The sequence below is a fragment of the Pseudonaja textilis genome, chromosome 12 (genome assembly GCF_049901715.1).
Source record: "Pseudonaja textilis isolate UNSWEBS1 chromosome 12, rPseTex1.2, whole genome shotgun sequence".
Lineage (NCBI taxonomy): Eukaryota > Metazoa > Chordata > Lepidosauria > Squamata > Elapidae > Pseudonaja > Pseudonaja textilis.
In genome coordinates this window covers 245,908-265,234 of record NC_142001.1, presented here as the reverse complement: position 1 = coordinate 265,234, position 19,327 = coordinate 245,908, and the positions used below count along the sequence as shown (strand labels likewise).

The 19,327-nt window shown below is 45.9% G+C and overlaps 2 protein-coding genes and 1 long non-coding RNA gene across 4 annotated transcripts in view; 2 read left to right on the top strand and 1 right to left on the bottom strand.

Annotated features, from left to right (window-relative positions):
* Nucleotides 1-19,327, top strand: part of CHRDL1 (chordin like 1) — a 271,500-nt gene that overhangs the window by 61,588 nt on the left and 190,585 nt on the right. The window lies entirely within an intron of this gene.
* The window catches only part of AMMECR1 (AMMECR nuclear protein 1), a 199,582-nt gene that overhangs the window by 12,799 nt on the left and 167,456 nt on the right, over nucleotides 1-19,327 (top strand). The window lies entirely within an intron of this gene.
* LOC148124749 (uncharacterized) lies at nucleotides 13,657-19,253 on the bottom strand. The gene is made up of 3 exons (XR_015745021.1): nucleotides 19,201-19,253; nucleotides 16,929-17,307; nucleotides 13,657-14,458 (listed from the first exon to the last, which is right to left on the bottom strand). It is a non-coding gene; the product is annotated as an uncharacterized LOC148124749 (long non-coding RNA).

Below are 19,327 nucleotides of genomic sequence, written 5' to 3'. Positions count from 1 at the left end.
AGTTTTGGTTTACCTCTTCTAGGCTCTCCCTCCACATTTTCTTTCAGTTGGTTCATGCCATATTTAACCATTGTACTGTATAAAAACTGTGTAATTTTGCTCAGATTTTTCCAAAGGTGTACATTTGCATTTTTGTTAAAGGAACACTTAGTTTACAAACACAATTCTCCTACATTTTATAAAAATGTATCATTATTATTTAGCAGTATTCAGACACAATTAACAAAGCTATCTTTATACTTAAAGCAAAAGAAAAAAAAGAAAAAGAAACCCAAACAAAAAATAAAAGGAAGACGCCAAGCAAATGTTTTTTCTTTTTCTTTCCTTAGTTTGTGCTTTTAATTTGTTTGGTTTTGTCTTGAACTGTTATTACTTTTTATTAGTTGTTATTCCCTTTATACAATTGTTTTCTTTTTGAAGAGTTAAGATTAGAATTAGAATTCTTTATTGGCCAATTGTAATTAGATACACAAGGAATATGTCTCTAGTGCATAAGCTCTCAGTGTACATACAACAATGATAGATCATTAGATAGTTTGACAGTATTGTGGGAATTAGTTGTTTAGCAGAGTGACGGCATAGATGGAAAAACCTGTCCTTATGTCTAATTTAACGTGCACTGCCCTATAGTGTCATTTTGAGGGAAGGGTTTGAAACAGTTTATGTCCAGGATGTGAGGGGTCTGTAGATATTTTCACAGCCCTCTTTTTGACTCAGTATACAGGTCCTCAATAGAAGGCAGATTGGTAGCAACTGTTTTTTCTGCAGTTCTAATGATCTGTTGAAGTCTGTGTTTGTCTTGATTGGTTGCAATGCTAAACCGACAGTTATAGAGGTGCAGATGACAGACTCAATAATTCCACTGTAGAACTGGATCAGCAGCTCTTTGGGCAGCCTGAGCTTTCTGAGTTTGTGCAGAAAGAACATTCTTTGTTGTAATATTTTGGTGACTTATTTGATGTTAGATGTTCATTTTAAATCTCGAGATATTGTAGAACCTAGAAACTTGAAGGTCTCTACTGTTGATACTGTGTTGTCTAATATTATGAGTGGTGGTAGTGTAGGAGGGCTTTTCCTAAAATCTTCTATCAATTTTTACCCATTCTAAAGTAAACGTAAATGCATGTTTATTCAATAAACTATAGTTAATAGAACCACATTCAGTGCAACGATATGAAGCAACTCATAGACTTACATTGTCAAATAATGCTACCAATCTTATTTCTAAGCAATTGGTGGCAACCAATAGACATAACCCTTAGGTGAACAATGTGTTTTAGGATCTGGGATCTTTGGAGATCCTGTCAGCCTTACCAAGTACACCAGACAGGAAACACAACCCAGATGAATTAATTCTACAGGTAGTCCTTAAAAAAATTTAAATTTTAAGGTAGTCCTTAAAACTGAGTCCAAAATTTATCTTGCCAAGTGATAAATTTGTTAAACAAATTTTGCCTCATTTTACAACTTTTCATTCTTCATTTAGTAAGTGAATAGCTGCAGTTGTTAAATGAGTAACACAGTTGTTAAGTGAATCTGGTTTCCCCATTAACTTTGCTTGTCAGAAGGTTGCAAAAGGGGATCACATGACCTCAGGACACTGTAACAGTCATAAATGTGAGACAGTTGGCAAGTATCTGAAATCCACTTGGAAACCACAAGACCACAAGGATGTTGCAATGGTCATAAGTGTGAAAAAGGTCACAAGTCACTTTTTTCAATAACTTTGGTCTCTAAGCAAGTCAAGGGCTACCTGTACTTTATTATAAAGCTACATAACAAGTAGTCTTCAACTTATGATCACTGTTAGGAATGTAAGTCACCTAACATTTGGGTTGGAAAATATATAAACCAGGATAGACATTTTAATACTGTCTCTTTAAGAGAATGCTAAAACTGTAATTGGGTGTGGTTCCTCAAATGGCCATAAGATGGATTCAGAAACCTGGGTTGTTTAGTTCCTGTTCTGTTCTGGAGAGTGTTGCCGTTCCTATAGACTGTTATTCTCGGATTTGATGTAAGTCTGTTACTGAACTCTTTTTTGGTACTGGATTTGGATTATCCCTGGACTGAAAACTGACTGCTTTAACTGTAAATGATTTGGACTGCTTGTTTGGACTTTGCTTAACCATTTACTGGAAGTAAAAACCTACATTTTACTATACAGTGTGGTTGTGTGCTGTGTGTGTGTTATTCACTACTCTCAGCGGACAGGTGAGGTCTCGGAAAGCGAGGACTCAGATGAGGGGCCTGCGTGTGAGGCAGGGATGGAGCCAGGACCATCAGGGAGTAGAATGCTGCCTTTGGAGATTGTGGGGGCTGGCAGCAGTGATGAAGAGGTCCCTGAGGAGCCTGTGCCAAGTGCACGTACGCGCAGGGCTGCTCGAAGGAAAGAGCAACTGCAGCAGCACGGGTGACTCGGGAGTAAGGCTGCAAGGTAATGGCCCCTCCCTCAAGAGATAAAAGCCAGCTGTAAAGAAACCAAGAGTTCTTTGCAGGAAGCAAAGAAGCTTTATACTCAACTATCTTGGTTGGTGTTTGGAGACTCTTTTTGTGTTTGAAATATTTCTTAGTAACTTTATTTAGTGTTCTTGGCAGCCTTGCACCACCTTGGCAAGGCTCATTCTTATCAGAGATAATTAATTTGAAACAGCCTTTTAACCGGGAAGCAATGGAATTTGTAAAGAATCATTAAAAGGTTTTTCTGTTACCTCTGTTTCGTATTTGTTTCCTTGGAACAAGGTTTGGGTCAGAAGAGAGGTTAGTCATATTTAATTCAGTGAATTTATATTGAATCCCATTTCAGTTCGGCATTTGACTTTCTGCAGATGTAATTTTTTGCTGCTGTTAGAAGAAAGCTAATTATAAAAAGTCTCAGAACGGGGGAAGCATCTGGCTGAACTGATCGGAATTCAGAAGCAAAAGTGGTTTGAGTCTGGCACATACTGGGATAAGACACTCTTCAGGCTAAACCAGGAAATGACACCCCAGAAGGAAAAAAAAACACCTTCTGTATTGTTGCCAAGAAAACTGATGTCTTTTTGAAATCATCAAAGCAGAGCAAGACAAGAAGGAAGTTTTATTCTGCTTTATTTTATTTGGTGAAAAGGTAACAATGGATAGCAACATTTTAGCTCACCTCAAGAAATTAAGATCAGATTAAGCCTGGTTATGATTAAAAGGGAGATCACAAGGAAATTTTCAATGTGTAACTAGATGGGGAAATCAAGATATCTTCCCAGAAGACAAATTGGCAAATGAATGCTTATATTCTACATATGTCAAGGGCTACTTGTAATATATTTGTATACATGTATGTGTGGGTGTGCAGGCACGTTTATAACAGACATAGAGACTCAACTGCTCCCAATCATTTCGTCACCATATTATAAAGAAGATGTTGAGACTCTGGAAAGGATGCAGAGAAGAGCAATAAAGAGGATTAGGGGGATGGAGGGTGAAACATACTAAGAACGGTTGCAGGAACCGGGCTTGGCTAGTCTAGGGAAGAGAAGGACCAGATATGATAGCAGTGTTCAAATATTTAAAGGGCTGCCACAAAGAACACCAGAAGGTAACACAAGAAACAATGGATGGACACTAATCAAGGAGAGAAGCAACCTAAAACTAAGGAGGAATTTCCTTACAGAACAATTAATGAGAGGAACGACTTGCCTCCAGAAGGTGTGGATGCTCCAACACTGGAGGTTTTTAAGACGAGATTGGGAAACTATATCTGAAATGATATAGTTTTCCCTGCCTGAGCAGAAAACTTCTGAGGTCCTTTCCAACTCTGTTATTCTGCATTATCTAGTAATCAGGAATCACTGCATATCATAAAACTACTTTGACCGATTGCAGCCAGCTGGTGCTGTACAGGAAGAGAAGAAAGTATTAAAGATCCCATTTCGCTCTCTGAAGAAAATTGCTAACATACTTTCCAGAGCTCAGACATTTCTGAACATCTGCCTAGGAGCCACAGGCGTCCCTTTACAACCTTTCCAGTCACAACAACTGATGCCCTATCGACGTCATCCCAGGTCCTGCAGCTCCTTTCATCATTTCTCCTCAAAAGAGTAGAGGGAACACTAATCATTAATGGGAATATCCCAAAGGAGCTCTTTCTGAGATTTTTCGAAGAAAGGCATTGAAATGAATCCTGTTGTTTTTGCAAAAGCCCATTTGCATTGAGCATGGGTGCATGCATTTAGGTACACATAGTCCTCGACTTACGACCACAACTGAACCAAAATTTCTGTTGCTAAGCAAGACAGTGAGTTTCATCCCATTTTACAACCTTCCTTACCCCAGTTTTTAAGTGAAATCACTATAGTTGCTAAGTTAGGAAAATGGTTGTTAAGTGAATCTGGCTTCCCCGTTGACTTTGCTGGTCATAAGATCACATAATATGATCACATGATCCTGGGACACTGCAAGCATCATAAATATGAATCACTAGCTCGATACCCATGCTTCGATATGAAACTTATGTGGTCGGACTTAGTTTTGGGAGAGGAAAATAAGTGGAAAAAAATCTGCCTCTGCCTACCAGCATCCATCGGAAGTCATGTGGCTAGCGTCCTGTCAGTGTGTGAGAAAGTTGAGGGCTGTTTGGAAACTGAAACATGGAACTTGAAATAGTATTTGCTATGTGGACAGACAGCAAGGAGCCTGGGCGTGGCTTAGCTCAACTGTTCTGTACTAAAGCTGCTTGCTGCTATGAAACTAAAACTCATCTGCTTGTGTTTTGCATTTGGAACAGATTTCTTTTCAGGTGGGGAGGGGGAGAAGAACTCCTTAGCATTAGAGAGTGTTAATAATAATATGCGAAATACTAATGCTCTGATGGTCATTTCGAAAAATCCTTTCTTGGTGAACACCTAGAAGCCAAGAGCAACATACGTGCCAGATTTCAAGTTTGTAGACTTTACGGTTCTGGAGATTTTGTGATGATGTATGAGTGGTATTTTGCTTTTATATATATAGATTTATATACTGTATATAGATTTATATATATTTCATTTATAGATTTTGCTTTTATACATATATATATAGATTTGTCAAGCATCTGGTTGTACATCACATGGCCATGTGCATGATGCAATGCTCATATGTGTGCAAAATGTTCATGCCACTTTTTTCAGTGCCATTGTAACTTTGAACAGTCAGTAAATGAACTGTTGTAAGTCAAGGACTACCTGTACACAAGAGTAGAAGGGGGGATATAACTGAGAAATACTGTACTGTTGAAATTCCCTTAATACCTGGATGTATTTTCCTGGATTGTATGGCTCATGCAGCTAGTTTCTTTAAGAAGGTGGTTTCCCAATCATTTGTGCATCAAATCTTTTCTTTGCCTCTGAGATGTTTATTCCCACATTTTCTTCAAGAGTGCTATGGAGTATACATAGACATCCCTCATAACAGCTCTTTGAGGTAGGCTGGGCTGCACTACTCCTTGCACGTTGCATCACTTCCAACATTGCACATTGCATGTACTACCCCTCTATGGTGGAGATTTCCAATTCTACCAGAAGCTGCCCAGCTGGTCCCATATTCCAGAGCTCTAGTTGCAGGATTGGCCCATTGGTCATCCTGGGGCAGCTCCTCCACCCAAGTGCACTGGCCTGCCGGGAGGCCTTGCAAAAGCAGAGACGGGCTGGAGGCCGAGAGAAAGCGCCTGGTCCAGGCAGTGTCAAACTAGGTTGATGTCCCCTGCATCGATCCAGCAGACCAAACAGGAAAGATGGGGAGAGAGAAACAGGCCAGTTGCCAAGGTATGCCAGAGTGGGAGGCCAGCGAACTGGAGAGCTTCTTCCCCATCTTCCTGGGAGCATGGGACTTCTCGTGGCCAGGCCCTGAGCTCCCTTGCAGTTTGTTCTGCTGCTGGAGGATGACCATGCAGTTGCCCATGCCAGGATTGCTGCAGAGTGTCTCCCCCTTTGGGTCTTTTTGTGTGGGTTGGAGGGAGACAGAAATTCCAACCTGAGGTCTGCTTCAGCCTCCTGGTGCAGGGCTTTGGGCGAAGGCTGGAGGGAAACGTTGCTGGTGGCGAAGTGTAGGAGCGCCTTGTTCCAGTGGGACTGCATCATGGCCCAGAACTGGCTGACCATCTCAGCCCATTGAGCCTCCAGGCTCTGGTACTTGGCCTTGCACTCTCGCAGGTCTTCCCTCTGCTTGGAAAGCCTATGCTCCTAGTCCTCAGTGAGATGCTTCTGAGCCTCCTTCTCGGTCAGATCCAATTTGAACTGAGCCAGCTTTTGGCCAACTCTTTCTTGTGGCGGCTCCTTAGCTCCAACAACTGCTTCCTGTTGTGGCCCTAAGGAACCTGGGTGGGCAGGTGAGGAATGGCTGGGAGGGGAGGGTCAAGTTGAGGCTGGCAAAGCGCCCCTCGACGTGAATGACATTGAGTTGGCCATGCCCGCCCAGTCACATAACCACCTAGCCACGCCTACCCAGGTGGTCATTAAGCAGATCATATTAGTGGTCCAAGGGATTTAAAATAATGAATTTAGTGGTTCCTGAGGTCCGAAAGGTTGGCAACCGCTGGTTTATCATATAAATCACAAATGACTGGATTTATGTAAATTATATTTAGGAAACCACTGAAGTTGGACACCTACTTAATCAAACACAAGCAAACCATACTGAGGTTTAGTGTATTCAGAGAAAAACCAACAAATCACAGGACATAGTGAATTGTGTGAACACACTGTAATTTGTAAACCAAGTGCTTATAACTCAATATATTGTTTAAGCCCAGACAATTGTAGCTTAATCACTAAATAGGATCAAACCAGACATTTTTTTCATGCTCGGGGAGGTTTAGAAGGGGCAAAATATCTTATTTATGAAATATCAGAAGAAGCCAGGGATAAGTAATAGAAAATAATAGCTTTCCTTTAAGTAAGTAATCCATCAAACAACAGAATAATTTATATTAAGCCACCAGTTAATTAGGTATCCAAAGAAATAAATGTGTTGTGCAGAGCCAGGCTGCAAAGATTAAAATGGGCACATACATCTCTCTGAAGATCTCCTTCCTCCCCTTCCACTGTATTATTTAGTTCATTAAAATTCCTCACCAGTCCAGTCTGTGCAATAAACAGATATTTAAGGCAGCAAATGAAAGGCTAACCAGCTTCAAGGCTCTTTTTGATGTAACTGAATTTAATTAAAGTTCTGCCTGTGTGGAAAGAGAGACAGCTATGTCATTCCCACACCCTTAGGTTGAAAAATCCAGATGAGCCTCTAGTTCTCTTGAAAATATCTAAATTGGAAAAGAAATCTTGGATGGAAGGAAGTGGACCGTGTAATACTCCAAACTGTTGATCCTGGGATTATCTGAGATTAAATTGGGCACCTTCCTAGAAGTAACCTGCATGTTAAGACCAAGGGCAGAAATAGAAACATCCATCTGAATACTCATCACGGTCATATCACAGATTTACCAGGATGTTTTTAAGCAGCAACAGAAAGCAACTTTAGTTGGGTTGACCCTTTGAAAAAGAGGGACAGATGTCTATGGAAATTCTCAGTCATCCAGGTCATAGTTGTCCCATGAATAGAAGAACTGAAGAAGCTTCTTGGATCAGAAGGGGCGTTGGTTCTTACCTGATACGCTTCTTTTCGTAGAGCTGTTGAGAGCGTCCAGGTTAGGTTGGGAGGAGCTCCAGTCTCGGCTCTCACAGGCTGAGCTTGAGATTGAGGAATGCCCCTCACCATCACGTGGTCCTCGGGCGCTCCCCAGTTTTTGCGAAGACGAGAAGGAAGGTCCTGTTCTCATCACACTCAGGAAAAAAATATTAGTTCGCTCGGTCGAACAGCAAGGTTTCCCACCAGACGGCCTACGGGTGGGGCTGGACGCTCTCGACAGCTCTACGAAAAGAAGCGTATCAGGTAAGAACCAACGCCCCTTTTCCATAGAGCTGTCTCGAGCGTCCAGGTTGGGACATACCAAAGCTTGGCTAGTCCTGTGGGTGGGCCCCCGTCTGGTACAGAACCTCTCCTGGAACCCTGCTGGAAACCTGCCCAACAGGAGAACCCCCTGGAGATTGGAATGCCTCAACGAGAGGGCCTAAAGAGGAAGCGGAGCTGTCCATAAGGCAATCCCACTGGAGAAGCCAGCAGATGTTTACTGGGGCCGTGAGGCGAAGAGACTAGGCAGATCGGCCCGGACCCTGTTAGGGACCCGGGTCGAGGAGCCCGGGCAGGGGCAAGGGAGGGGATCTTCCCTGGAGGAGACCTGGCCGGGGTCGAGGGGAGAGACCCGCAGTGACCGGGGAGCCACCGTTGCGAGGATAGCGATATGGCGCCCTAGGGTATTATGAGATAGACCCTTGTTGGGAATTCCCCTGGGAGAACTCTAGGCCAGAGTGGTGGAAGGGAGGCACGGATGTGCCCTAAAACCAGAGGCCGGGGGGACCCGGTAATGGGCTACCTCCATGACCCGGGAGAGGAGGAGGGGCCCCTCTGCTAGGGTCAGGGAGGCCCCGGAGAACCAATTGCCTGGACGTAGCGAGTTCCCGAACTGCGGCCTGTCCTGGCGGAAGCCAGGTTCGGTTCCGCCCAACGGCGAGGCGAACAACCTTGCCCAAGGACCCAGCTGGCCGAGGGCCGCCTCGGCTGGGAATAAGGGGGTAGTGAGGGCTAGAGATCCGTGAGAGGACCGGGAGCGCAAAGAGGAACCCCAGCTAACATGGGATGGGGGTAGAAGTGTTGCCAGCCAGTTGCCCTGGGGCAGGGAGAGGAGGGCAAGAGTGCTCCGGGATAGGAGCCTATGTCAAGCAGGGGTTAAAGGTCAGAGTAGGGAGTGGCTTTCTCACTCTCCTTCCTCCCGTTTTCTTTCTTTCTTTCTTTCTTTTTTTTTAAAAGGGCAGCCTCCTGGGGGCGACTGCATTATCGGGAACGATGGAACGAACCTCTCCCGGATCCCCGGGAGGGCTTCCTGGAAGAGGTATCTCCGGGCCTGTCCGATTCTGATCGGTAGGGAGGCCTGTAGGGAGAGGATTGGTAGTACCTGGAAAGGGAGGAGGAACGGGAAGAACCCTGGCGAGAAGAGGGAGAGGAACCTCTGAAGTCAGACCTCCTAGAAAGGGCAGGGAGGTACTTGCGCTTGTTCCGGGTCTCGGCCAGGAATGGATCGAGAACCGGTCCAAATAGCTTCCCCCCAGAGATGGGGGCTGATGCTAGCTTAGCCTTGTTTTTTACGTCCGCTTGCCAGTGACGGAGCCAGAGTAGACGACGGGCGGTGACCTGGGACGAAATGGCCCTGGTGGAGAATTTTGCAGCCTGGAAGGTGGCGTCTGCCGAAAACTCGGCCGCGGCCAGGATCTTAGCAATGTCCTGGTGCGCCCTGAGATTGGCTGCGGGAACATGCTGCTTGAGCTGCTGGAGCCACTTGATGGAAGACCTGGTGAAAAAGGACACGGCAGTGGAAGCCCTGACTGCCCAGGCATCAGAGAGGTGAGCGCGGCACAGGGCCAGTTCAGCTCGCTTGTCCTCGGGCTGGAGAGCCTCGAGTGACTCGCTGGGAGTAGAGCGGGAAGCCAGACCTACCATGGGCTCGTCCATGGGGAGGGGATCGAGCAAGGTGGAGAACTGCGGTTCCAGATTAAAAAACCGCTTGTCCTGGGCGTTGGGGGGGGAGGGCGCCCCGAGGAAGCCAGCTGCCTAGAGACCATGTCAGAGAATATGGGCGGGACAGGAATCACTTCGGTTTCCACCACAGGCTGGGAGAAAATAGAGTCGGGAGGAACCCCCGCCGCCGCTGGATTGGGTGGGGGAGGGGGGTTCAGGCCCGAGGTATTCCTGGCCTTGAACAGGAGGGACCTAAATAGGTGCGGTTTAAAGAGCCCCAAAAATGCGGGCTGGCCTGGAGAGAGGCCCTCGTCCTCCGACATGTCCCCCTCCAGGGGGCCTGTTCCCGAGAAGAGTTCACTGTCTATGAGAGACCCCATTTCGAGGTCCTGCTCGTCCCCAAGGAGGGAAGGGTCCCCGGATTCCTGGGCCTCCATCCCCTCCATCTCCAAGGGTAAGGTCAAGTCCCCTTGGGGAGCTGCCTGACCATGCGAAGTTGCTGATCCTAGAGCCTCGGGGGCCGCAGGCCGAGGAGCCAGACCGGCCAGCTGCTGCATCTGTTGCGCTATCCTTTGCCGGATGGCCAGCTCCATAGCCTGCATCAGGTTTTCGGGTATTTCCGCCATGGGGGGTGGGCGAACCTCCTCCGGGCGCAGTCCTCCGGCAGTGGTGGGTAAGGTGGCCTCAGGGGCCTGTCCAGGCTGTGAGGAAGAAGCAGAAGCAGGAGAGGAGGGGAGAGGAGGATGGGTGGAGGTTGATGGGATGGAAGGGTCCAGGGGCACAGAGCTTGACTCCTTAGAGTGCCTGTCAATCTCCCTTTCAAGGGCCCTGTGTCGCCTGAGGGCATCCCTTTGGGAGGCTTTGGATGGTTCCTGTGCCTGTTTGCGCATGTGGTGGGATTTAGCCTTGGCCTTCAGGGAAGTGCCACGAGAGGTATTGTCGTCTGCCATCTGGAGAGGAGAGAAAAAAGGAAAAAAACTTTTCTGATTAATGCGAGGCGGTTAACGGGTCTGGATACGGCCTAAGCAGAGGCTGGAACTCCCAGTGCTCGTATTGCACCCCCCTTTTGTCAAGGGCAACAGGGATGTTCTGCAACGTTGTTGAGAAGTAGGGCCTAGGCCAGGGGCCAATCAGCCAGAACAAACGCCAAGCTGCCCCTGCCGGGCGAACCGGGGAAGGGGAATGGCCAGCAAATAACTCCCTTGCTGGGGAGAAACTATGGAGCCAGGGATTCTTGTGTCTAGAGGATTCTTGCAAGGTACCAGCAAGGATTTGAGCAGTCCTAGGATCTGCCCAGAAATCAAGGAAACAATGCGGCCTACTGGTAGGCCTCTCGCGAAGACAGACAACCCTGGGGCCACAGGCCAGAAGTAATGCAAGCTGAAAGCAGGTCTGGATGCGGCCTACGTAGAGGCCGGGAATCCCAGCGCACGTTTCGCGCCCCCTTTTAGTCAAAAATTGTTTAAAATAGAGGTTTGAGTACGAATCAGGGCCTAGCCCAGAAACCAATCAGCCAGAAGGTGAACGCCAGGCAGCTACCCCTGCCGGACGGACCGGGGAAGGGGGGGGCGGAGCTGCTACCTCGCCTCCTGGGGGAAGAGCTGCAGAGCCGAGGACCCTTCTTTCTGCAGGAGGCCTGTCAGTATAATGAAGAGCAGGTTGAGATGTAGGAGTCCCAGGCTGCCTAATGGTCGGTTAGGGCTGCGGCCTGTAAAAGGGCCTCTGGTAATGGCGGACGGCCATGCGGCCACTCACAAGATGGCGGCTGTTCCTGGGCACACCCAAGATGGCGGACGCCACAGGGGGCCCAAAATGGAGGCCGCAAGTAACGGAGGCAACCCCAGCGGCGGTAAACTCCCAAGGAAAAAGAGAGAAATCGATCCTTTGGGAGAAGCAGGGAAGCGATTCCCTGGGTTAAATGGCGTTCGCGGGGGGAAAACGGCGGCTACAGCGAAGAGAGGCAGGGGGAAACGAAGCGGCCTCGCGCGGAGCGATTAGGCGGCAAACGAAGTGGGGGGGGGGCAGCGCTCGAAGCGCTCGTTTTTCCCCTTAAAGAAACGGAGCATATGGTATAGAAACACTCCCTGGGGAGTTCAAACCTGATTTCCTGCGCTGCCTGCTGGAATGGTCCACGAAGAAACGATGAGAAAAAAAAAGCTAAAGTGCTGAACGACCGGAGCAAGAGAAAAACAGCCTGCCTGCCACGAGGCTGAGCAAAAAACTGGGGAGTGCCCGAGGACCACGTGATGGTGAGGGGCGTTCCTCAATCTCAAGCTCAGCCTGTGAGAGCCGAGACTGGAGCTCCTCCCAACCTAACCTGGACGCTCGAGACAGCTCTATGGAAAAGTAAAACATTTTCCAGGAAAAAAACAAGAAAATTCACTTGCCTTTTGGAAAAGCACCTTCAGGATAAAGAGGGTCAGTTCTCCATCATTTTATGATAGACCCAGAGCCAAGATGGAGCAGATCACTGAACCAGTGCTACCAAATCTGAATGGCAATCTCTATATGTCCATGAGATAGCCACGAAGAATTAGAAGTGTCTCCATCTTTTTGTTACCATCTCATGGCTGTTAATTTTGGGGGCTCCTCCTTTGACAAGGCTGCCATTTCACAGCCCATAGTTTTGGAAGAGTGATAGATTGTAGAAAGCCCTCAATCTACCACTCCTTGGCCATCCTGTGCTAACTGCTACTACTTGAAGGGGGGTGTTATAAATATTTGGGGAAGATCTCTAGTTTTTCTATGGCTCTTGCATTTACATCTAGTTGAGTGAAGAAGCTTCTTGGATGAGAAGTGAAACATGAAGTTCAGTTGTCTTTTGGAAAAAGCACTTTTGGGACAACCATGACCTGAATGGTTGAGAATATCCAAAGAGGCGCCATTCCTTCAGAAGATAAAAAGCTAGTGGTTTTGCTGTTGCTTTGTCTCACAGAACTTCATCCTGATAGTGCTACCAAAAATTTAGCAGCAAAGTGTCTGGTTCGGGGTGGGGTGAATTTAGAGGGTTCCTCTCCTCAAAGAAAGATCAGATAGACCCGTTAATCCTTAAGGCATCACTTCTGATTCTTAAATTTTCCATACCACAATGTTCTATAAGGTTTGTATCACGTTTGGCTACAACAGCTGGAAGGCTATTATGTAATCCTGCTCCATATCCATAATCTCTTCATAAATATAAATGTTTAAGTTCACCTACCACTCTAGGGTGAAAATGAGAATGAGAACAGCATCTGAGCTGTTGCCTGAAATGATGTATGAACCAGGCCATTTTATTGAGCCACAATATGAGTTATTTGCCCAGGCATTATCCATTGACTTTGCATTTTGATTCTCAAGATTTGGGATATAGCAAGGGGCGTGAATCCAACCAATCTATAAAATTGGTAAATACTTTTCTAATCTTTGCTGGCCAGTCTCAGTAAACGCAAAATACATCTTTGGATTATAGGCAAGACTGAAATACAAAGAAGGAGAGGGGGAATTGAAAGAGGCGGTCTGTTTTTAATACCCCCTCTTCGCTTTCATTTTTTTGACTATGGTTCATTGCCCTTGTACAGAAAGCTAACTCTCTTTGCAATTGGATAGAGGCAGCTCTGGCTGTCTGGGGCTTCACTTCTGGTTCCTGCCCTGTGAGATAAGATTTTGGCTCTGCTGGCATGAACTTTGTCCCTCTGCTTTGCAAGCCTAACAAGTGATAAAAAGAGGGTAGCAATGCAACCGCCATTTCTCACGGACTGAATGTGTGTAAAAAAAAAAAGGCAGAGGTTCTGATGTAATCACAGGGCTGGAAAGCACCTTGTAAATGCCCAACACTAGAATCCTGTTTCACCAATTGGGTGTCACTGCAGTTCAAGACAAGCCTCTTTGCTCCCAGGGTTGCTATTATGGAGCAAAAATTGGAGGAAGATGCATAAATAGTGCCTCAAGTCCAAAGGGTGAGTAAACAAACCGGCTTGGCGAGCAGCAAAGCCAAAACCAGTTTGCCAACCTGATGGAAAAGAAACACAATACTCTGAGCGTATGCAGCCTTGCATTTTAAAGCCCAAATAGAATAAACAGAAACACAGTGTTTTTCGATAGCTCAGAAACTAGAGATACCTCTGGGAATCTGCCTTCATTTGGATGATTTACACTGATGTACATTCAAATGAGTATTTCAAACAGTACAGCTGTCCTGGGGCCGTGTTTTAGCTCTACAATATTAATTTAGGATCATGGTGTTTAAAATAAACAACTCCTATAACGGTTGTTTATTTAAGCTGTCCAGAGTCTTAGTAATCAGGAGGGCTTTTCACATTAGTAATGATTCATCAACAACCCCCCCCCCCAAAAAAAACAACAACAACAACAGCTGAACACCTTTTAATTGTTGTGGGTGGATGTTTGGGTTATAGTTTGCTGGCATTTGGGCCAAGTAGTTGGTTTAGAAATGGTTGAGTTACTATTTTGGTGATTTGAAGTGGAACAATTTGTTGATCTCTGGTATGTATTACATTATGGCTGCTCGGTTTTGTTTTAAAGACAGTTCTATAAATTATGTTACTGTTTTCTAGAATTTAACTCAATATATCATCTAGAGCAGTGTTTCTCAACCCTGCAATATTAAAATGTCTGGACTTCAATTCCCAGAATTCTCCACCCAGCTAACCATACTAGGGAACTTTGGAAGATGAATTCCAGACATCTTAAAGTCACCAAGGTTGAGAAACATTGACCTAGAGCAGGGGTCCCCAACCTTTTTAGCACCAGGGACCAGTTTTGTAGAAGACTATTTTTCCATGGACCCTGGTGGGGGAGGGGCAGGAGGATGGTTTCACATGCAATGTAGATCCTTCGCATGCGCAGGTCCATGGTGTAGAGGTTGGGGATCCTGGACCTAGAGAGAGATGGACGGTTGTATGAGTTACTTGAAATAACATAAAATACAACATCCTGGAACCTGACTGAGCAACCTGGTTCCCCACAGGTATCTTCAATTCCAACTGCCTTCTATCATGGCAAAGCATTAGGGGACATAAAATTCAAATATATCTAAGAGCCACTAGATTGTTCATAATTTGTTCAGCATGCTCCATAGACATTTCTGTCTTATTTTATTTTTGCTCTTCTACCACTTGTTTTAAAAAGAGGCTGATTTAAATCATAATCACCTGAGCAAAAAGCAACCCCATCAAAATTCAGTCACTGAAGGGGTATTTTTCCTGCAAAACTCAGGCTGGGTTCACTCAATTTGCTTTATTTGGGCTTATTCTTTTCCTGGAACCCAATTCCCATAAGCCATAATTAATCAAAATCAGAACTGTGTAAGCCAGTCTATTGTCTGCTTTGCACAACATATTAAACCAGATTATGGTTTCTGTTTAGTTGAGTATGTTCTATAAACCTAGCCATTGTGTCTGTAATGATGCTTTGTGAGTCTAGCTAATCATGCTTTTAGCATGGTCTCCACTGGCTCAGAGCAATGTCTCTATGAGGTTGCTGATTTTATTGGTATATTATCAATGCAGGGGTTCAGAACAGTGCTGGTGACAGGCACTCCCAGCTTAGGGTTAGTTTAACCCTCCCAACCCCTGGCAGCAATAATCAAATGAGCCATCTGCTAGGCTCCATCCTGCTGTTGGCAAAACCAGACCTCCAGAGAGCCTTGTAAAAAGGGCCAATCACAAGACTGACATGACCCACACCTGACCCCTCACTAGACTTTCACCTGTAGTGACCCTCCCACCACAAGACCTACTGACCACACAAAGCTCTTATAATCAGAACACCAACACTGACATCCCCTACATTCCACTGAAGATGGAAGGTGTGGTCACCTAGCCTGGTAATGAAATGTTCGGAAACCTTCTCACAAGCTCAGAGAATGAACCTCCACTCTCACCCTGCACCCGAGCTACAGATATTCATCATTTTTCCAAATGATGCAGGGATGATATTCCACAAGGAAGGAGCCACCTTAGAGAAGGCCCTTCTTCTTGGTCCCACTAGATGGACCTCCATAGGAGAAGGGACTCATAGCACTCCTCTCTGCTCTGGTGGGTCAAGTAGATAGCACTGTAAGAAGACAATCCTTCAAATAATCTGGTCCCAAGACATGCAGAGAGTCAATTGGGTGGCCATACAAATTTTCTTAAATCAATAAATAATTGATTCTCATTGAATCAGTTTTGGTATACATTACTCCTCCAGATTTTAAATTTGGATTGATTATATGTTCTTATTTCCCAACCATAAACTCATTTCATCATTTTGCATCTTCTGTGACTTGCAAGGGTAGCCTGAGAGGTGCTTAATGAACAGAATGGTCAGAGACTGGCCGAGCCAGAGGGGAGGAGTCAAATGTGGAATTAGTGTGGAAACCCTATATGGGCATAAGAGAACAAAGTCTGCAAACTGTCTGTTTGAGAAATTCCTGTGTTATTTGTGTGGCTTGAGCAATAAAATAGCTAATTAAGCTCTTCACATTGGATCTCATTGTTCCGCTTGTCATAAACAGGTTTTTTTTAAAAAAAAATCTTGGAATTTAATCTGTATTTCAACATTAATGTCTGCATGAAATTGCCAGCATGTTTTTAGAAGAGTCATTAAACCAAAAAGTCATGCATCTGGGTGATAGTATCTAACTTTTCTATATCCCTCTTTTAAAACTGTTCTAGTTTACAGATGTTAAGGATGACCAGATTCTTTTATTTAGTTGCAAAAGCATGAACTTTTCCAGCTTGAGACAGAATGATAGATTCTGCGGTTGACCTTTGCATTCCTCTGAGTGATGAATTTTATCATTCTGAGCAATTTCCTTTGGGGAGGAAAAGTCACTTTATGACTTTCAAAGCTTTTGACATCTTTTCTGCACTTGATGGATTGAGTCTTATTTACAGTCTGAGACTAAATAACAACAGCAATGCAAGTCCCAAAGTCAAAACAGACAAAAAAAAGATAAAGGAAAGGATAAAAGAATAAGTTAAGGTCGAATAAGATACGTAATATGGAGATAAAATATTCAGATCCATAGATCAAAAATAAATTAAACAGGCAACTCCAGCATTTTAAAAAATTGCTGGCACTGATATATTGCAGTGGAAGGATAAACCAAATAATGATGCATTATACAGGTAATCCTCAACTTGCAACCATTTGTTTTGTGACTGTTCAAAGTTAAAACAGCACTTGAAAGTGCGTTATGACTGATTTTCACACTTATGACAACATCTCCATGGTCACGTGATCAAAATTCGAGCACTTGGCAACAACTAAGGTGAACTGGACTGGGCTGAGAGAGAGAGGGACTGTCCCAAAGTCACCCAGCCACCTTTCACGCCCAAGATTGCATTAGAACCAAGACTCACCTTAGCTGGCTTTCATGCCTAAGGTAGGACTAGAACCCAAGTCACTTAGTTCGCTTTTTTGCCTTAGGTGGGACTAGAATTCAGAGTCTCTTGATGATTGGTTCAAAGTCACCCAGCCAGCTTTCATGAATAAGGCAGAACTGGAACTCATGGTCTCCAGGTTTCTAACCAGGTGCCTTAGCAACTAAACTGGCTCACCCAGGAGCTTCCAGAGATCCGTCACAAGCGCATGTTGTTGTAAGGAAGGGCAGATTCCCTCAAATGGAGTCCCAGGTCAATCCTGCTAATCTTCAGAGACCAGACAAGGCTGCTACCTCCATGTGTTATTGTTGCGATCTATACAGTCCTTGACATACGCCTATAATGGAGCCAAAAATTCCTGTTGCGAAGTGAAATATTGGTTAAGTGAGTTTTGCCCCATTTTGCGACCTTTCTTGCCACAATTCTTAAGTGAATCATTGCTTCCTATTGACTTTGCTTATCCAGTTATAACAAGTGATCATGACACTGCAACCGTCATAAATGTGAGTCAGTTGCCAAGCATCTGAATTTTGATCACGTGACCACGGGGAAGCTGCAACAGTCATAAATGAGAAAAACAGTCATAAGTTACTTTTTTCAGTGTCGTCGTAACTTTGAATGTCACTAAATGAATTGTTTTAAGTCCAGGATTACAGGTAGTCCTCAATTTACAACAGTTCATTTAATAACTGTTCCAAGTTACTAATTTAACAACTGCATTGATTCAGGTAACAAATTGGCCAAGAAAAGTTGTAAAATGGGACAAAATCAAAAAGTCCTCTCCTGGAGGAGCTGCATTGGTTGCCGATTTGCTTCCAGGTACAGTTCAAGGTGCTGATTGTCCCCTTTAAAGCCCTTCATGAGTTGGGGCCAGGTGATCTGAGAGGACGTCTCTCCCTGTCACACATCTACCCGACCTATTAGACGGGGAGGGAGGGAATCCTGTGGGTCCATCCCTGAGGGAGATACACTTGGAGAGACCCAGAAGGGCCTTCTCTGTAGTGGCTCCTTCTCTCTGGAACATTATTCTCCCAGAGATTAGAATGCCCCCCATTCTTCTTATGGAAGGCTCGGAAGACCTGGTTTGGCCATCGGGCCTGGGAAACCGAGTGAGATGGAGCCCATCAAATGGCACGTCAGGGCAGGGGTAGTGGGGGAGTTGGGGGGTGATTTATTTTTCCAGATTTTGTTCTATTGTACTTTATTAACTTATTTGGTACTTTTTTATTTTATTTTAAATATGGTTTTACATTCTGTAAGCCACCTTGAGTTGCCATGAGTTGAATAGGCAGCAATATAAATTTAATAAATAAATAAACCTCACTTAACAAATTTCTCACTTAGCAACATAAATTTTGGGCTCAACTGTGATTGTAAGTAAACGATTGAGTACCTGTCCTGTATGTCTATTTCCCCCCATGCATAAGCGCAATCCGGTTAGACTTAAGGTGAAGCCGCCACTCTGGGTGACAGGAGTAGGGCCGGTGCCAGAAGAGCATTCCCAGAAAGAATGGGGGCGGCTTGCAAGAAAGCAACGCAGGCTTAATTACACCTTGGAGCTCCTGCCCGCCTCGCCCGACCGGTTGTGAAAGAGCCAGCCCGACGGTTTCGGCGGCTCCGCTTGGGCGGCGCAGGCGGTTTATCCCTGGCTGGAAGCGAACCCAGTTAAGCCAGTCAAAGTCCCCTTTGCGAGCGTTGCAAGAACAGGTCGGGGGAGTTTCGCTCCCTCGTTCCCATCTGGCTCCGTCCCACCAGGTGCTGGGAAGGACCGACCCGGGCTGCTTCTCCCTGCAAAGTGGCGAGGGGTCCCCACTAAAAAGGGGGATCCTGAGTACGAGCCCCCGCTCCCCCCCACAAGCGAGCCTGCCTGCAGCAGAGACCGCCAGTCGCGGGCCCCGAGCAGGAACCGGCCCTTTGGCGGGACTGGAGTGTGGGCAGGTGGGAGAAAATGGCCAAGGGGGATGGTAAAAAACCGGGGGGTGAGGGGGGGAGAGGGCAGAGTTTTCGTAACTTGCGAGTTACTAACGACTGTTTTCTTTCTCCATCACTTTCTCCCCCACCCCGTCCCCCTTACTCATCTCCCCGCCATTCTCCTCCTCCTCTTTCCACGCCCCTCCCTTCCCCCTCCTCTTTGCGGGGATCCCCTCCTTCCCCCGCGCCCCTTCCCCAAACGCCCCGTCCTCCTTTCCTGGCTCCTCCCCTTTCCTCCCGGTCCCTCCCACGGCCCTTTCCTCCCTCCTTCCTTGCTTACCTCCTCCTCTTCCTCCTCCCTGGGCTTCCTCGCCCCTCCGCCCTGCCTCCCCCTTCTTCCTTTTTCCGCGCCCCTTCCCCAAATGCCCCTCCCTCCTTTCCTGGCTCCTCCCCTCCGTGACCGCTTC